This window comes from Mauremys reevesii, linkage group 12, assembly GCF_016161935.1.
Source record: "Mauremys reevesii isolate NIE-2019 linkage group 12, ASM1616193v1, whole genome shotgun sequence".
NCBI classification, from domain to species: domain Eukaryota; kingdom Metazoa; phylum Chordata; order Testudines; family Geoemydidae; genus Mauremys; species Mauremys reevesii.
The window spans coordinates 35,673,122-35,677,230 of NC_052634.1; the positions used below are offsets into that span (position 1 = coordinate 35,673,122).

Consider the following 4,109-nt stretch of genomic DNA (forward strand, 5'->3'; position numbering starts at 1 on the left):
AGTTGGCTCCTTTCATCTGGTGCAGCCAGGTCAGGAGAGAGTGGTCGGTGTACACGGTGAAGTGGTGCCCAAAGAGATATGGCTCCAGTTTCTTAAGGGCCCACACCATGGCCAGGCAATCCTTCTCCATGGCCACGTAGTTCTGCTCCCGGGGTAGCAACTTCTTGCTCAGGTACACGATGGGATGTCTCTCCCCTTTTCATCCTCCTTGTCGAAGAAAACTCAGTTCTCACTTTTGTTTGGATGCAGCAAAATCAAATACTTTATTATTTCTCCAGTAATTACCATGGAGGGAGAGAGTGCCATAGGACACAGGCTCCTGGACAGGTCTCTCAACTGGTAAACAATCACAGCAAGCCTTTATACCTTTTACAGACAATTTCTAGCAATAATACAGACAGTAAAAAGCAACAAATACATTTTGTTTATACATAAGCTTTTCTGCTATCTCACTAGAAAAACAAGACTGCAAGACTGCACATTGCAAGGTCATAACTTTCACACAATTCACTCTGTCTTACATTATCTTGCTTCCTCACGTCACCAGGGTCACAGTTAACCTAACTCATGCTAACTAACATTCATTAAGATCTCTTCAAAACCTTGTTAATTATTTACTGGCTTCCACACCATCTAAGAACTGTTCCATTCTCATCAGAAGGGACAGCTCTTCAAAATTTTGAACCTTTGTTCCTGATATCCATGCATTCCAATTTTTATCAATGTAGTAGGCGTGTCTGGGGAATGACCCATCTGGTTTCCACTTTAGGGCTCTGAACTGCCGACGGGCATGCTCAGGTGTTAGCCCCATTCTGATTCTGGCCTTTGTTTGAAACAGTTTATAATTGTTCATGTTTTCCTTAGGCATTTCAGCTGCCACCTCTGCTAAGGGTCCACTGAGCTGTGGCCTCAGCTCTATCATGTACTGGTCTGTAGGGATGTTGTACCCATGGCAGGTCCTTTCAAAATTTTCCAAGAAGGCCTCAGTGTCATCACCTGCCTTGTAGGTGGGAAATTTCCTGGGATGGGGAACAGTGCCTGGAGAAGGGTTTTTAAGGTTGGCTGGAACATTCTGCTTAGCCTTTTCTAATTCCAGGGCCTGCTTCTGGATTTCCAGCTCTTTCTCTTTTAACTCTATTTGTCTCCTGTGTTCGGCCTCTTGCTTCTCCATCTCTCTCTTGTGGGCAGCTTCTTCCCTGGCCATTTGTGCATTAATTAGTTCCATCTGTCTCTGATGTTCTTTGTCTTTCTCTGCTGCTTGCAGCCTAGCCAGTTCGAGTTTGTCAGCTGTTTCACTGGTACTCATGTTTGTGTGCTTTCTGGTGCTGGCCACACCCCTCTGCAGTCAGTGAATTGACTATGTTGCTTCAGCTCAGATTGCTTGGTTTACAGTTTCCTAACCTTTCTATTCCCGACTGAATAAAAAGAAAACAAAACTTTTCATTTGCAAATGTTTTGCTGTGGCTGCTGGCTGAGAAAGGACCAGAAAAACTGGTTTGTCCTGTCTCTCTCAAACTTGCTAATGCACTCTCAGTGGGAATCTCTTTCTAACAATGCTTTGTTAGAAAAACCTAATACCTCTGCCCCAAGCTGTTTTTCCAAACAGCCAAAAAGGAAAAAACTTCTCTGTTTTGGTTTCTAAAAAAATCTCCACGCTGCCTACCATGTCATAGGTTTATTCCCCACTTTGAACTTTAGCGTCCACAAGATGGGGACCTGCATGGACTCCTCTAAACTTAAATCCTAGTTTAGATCTGGTTATGCTGCCACCAGCTAGAAATTCCAGTGTCTAGCACACTCCTGTTCCCCAAAATTTTCCCTGGGAACACAGATCCAAACTCCCTGGATCTTAACACAAAGGGAAATAGCCCATTCCCCCACCTCCCCCTCCCTTAGCCGTCGGGAGAGATCATCTTGATTCAAACTCCTTGAATCAAACAAAGAGAGATTCCCTTTCCCCTCTCCTCTTCCCCTGAGATTCCAAACAAGGGAAGAAATCAATCAGATTCTAAAAAGAGAAGATTTTATTAAAAGGAAGAAAGAAAGTACACTATCTCTGTAACACCAGGGCGAAAAATATTACAGGGTCTAGCTTATAAACCAGAGGGTCTTCCCCCCGCCTTCTCAGAATAATTAAAAGTAACAGCAAACAGAAATAAAGAGATTTCTCCAGCAAACACACATTTGCAAATACAGAAATTAATTATAAGACTAATCCGCCTTTCTAATACTCACTATACTGAATAGAAGAAAATACTTCAGGAAGCTTGGAGAGCCTGGATATACATCTGGCCCCTCTTAGATCCAAAGAGAGAACAAAACCCAACAAAGAACACAAACAAAGACTTCCCTCCACAGAGATTTGAAATTATCTTGTCGCTTGATTGGTCCTCTGGTCAGGTGTCCGTCAGGTTACTGAGCTTGTTAACCCTTTACAGGTAAAAGAGACCTTAACCCTTAACTATCTGTTTATGACAACCCTGCAGCCAGTTGCACAGCGGGATAGCTACCCACAGTGCACTGCTTTCTGTGGCAATCCAAGAGATGCTAGCATGGATGTGCTCTGGTGACATAGGGTGGACGTGCAACAGTTGTTCAATTAAAACACCTTAACTAAAGCCACATTTTCCTTTAGTATAGGCCTAGCTTAAAAGTGAGACAAGACCCAGCTCCACTGAAACTAAAGAACCACAACTTGCTCCGTAGTTGGCAGGATTTGAACCTGCGCAGGGAGACCCCAATGGATTTCTAGTCCATCGCCTTAACCACTGGGCCACAACTACTTGCTTGATGTTGAGTTCTCACTACACTCTAGTTCTGTTTCCATTGAGTGATCAATTCCAGTTGTTTCTTCAGACCAGCTTCCACTAGACCCACACTGCTGTGCCCTTGTGTAAGTGTGTCCATGGCTGAACAGCAAGAATTCCTGCTCCTTTCCCTTCTGGCGGGAGCATGAGGAGAGTGTGTTTGTGGCTAATGACATTGCTGTAGATTGTTGTCCATTTCCTGCCTTGATCATTCAGACAGTCCCTTTCCCGTCATATCCCCAGTACATCAGTGATTGCGATAGCAGGGGGCAGGTTTTCTCTGGGGCACTGAGCTTTGCCAGGGGGTTGGTGACTCCTTTCTTTCCTCACCCTGGAGTAAACTCAGCTTTTTATTCCATCCTTGGTGTTTCAAGGAATAACAACAGATGACCAAAGAAAGAGGTGGACAGGGTGGGTCTCAGGGGAGGGGCAGAGAGGTTCGAGAGGTGGGCAGGGCAGGGGAGGGGCAGAGAGGTGTGGGTGCTGAGCAGGGCAGTTCTCAGGGGAGGGCTAAGAGAGCTGTGGGCAGGGTGAGTCTCAGGGGAGGGGGCAGAGAGGTGTGGGCAGGTCAGGTCTCAGGGGAGGGCTCAGAGAGGTGTGGGCAATGGGCAGGGTGAGTCAGGGGAGGGGGCAGAGAGAGGTGGGCAGGGTGGGTCTCGGGAGGGCTCAGAGAGGGGTGGGCAGAGCAGGTCTCAGGGGAGGGGGCAGAGAGGTGTGGGCGATGGGCGGGGGGTCTCAGGGGAGGACTCAGAGAGGTATGGGCGATGGGCAGGGTGAGTCTCAGGGGAGGGGGCCGAGAGGTGGGGGCGATGGGCAGGGCAGGTCTCAGGGAGGGGCAGAGAGGTGTGGGCAATGGGTAGCGGGGGTCTCAGGGGAGGGGCAGAGAGGTGTGGGCGATGGGCAGGGCTGGTCTCAGGGGAGGGGCAGAGGTGTGGGTGATGGGCAGGGTGGGTCTCAGGGAGGGGGCAGAGGGGTGGGCAGGGGGTCTCAGAGGGGGCAGAGAGGGGTGGGCAGGGGGTCTCAGGAGGGGGCAGAGAGGGGTGGGCGATGGACAGGGTGGGTCTCAGGAGGGCAGAGAGGGGTGGGCAGGGGGTCTCAGGGAGGGCAGAGAGGGGTGGGCGATGGACAGGGTGAGTCTCAGGGGAGGGGGCAGAGAGGTGGGGGCAGCAGGCAGACCTTGGGGTAGGGGGTGGAGAGGCGCGAGGAGGCCCGGGGGGAGGAGAGGAGCGAGCGGAAGGGGGACCAGCAGGCCTCAGCCAAAGAGCAGGGGTGGGAAGTGGCCAAATGGGAGTGAGGGCAGAG

At 49.7% G+C, this 4,109-nt stretch overlaps 1 non-coding gene across 1 annotated transcript; it reads right to left on the minus strand.

The window, feature by feature from the left end:
• Positions 1-2,701: 2,701 nt before the first annotated feature.
• TRNAS-AGA lies at positions 2,702-2,783 on the minus strand. Its single transcript has one exon. It is a non-coding gene; the product is annotated as a tRNA-Ser (tRNA).
• Positions 2,784-4,109: the final 1,326 nt, after the last annotated feature.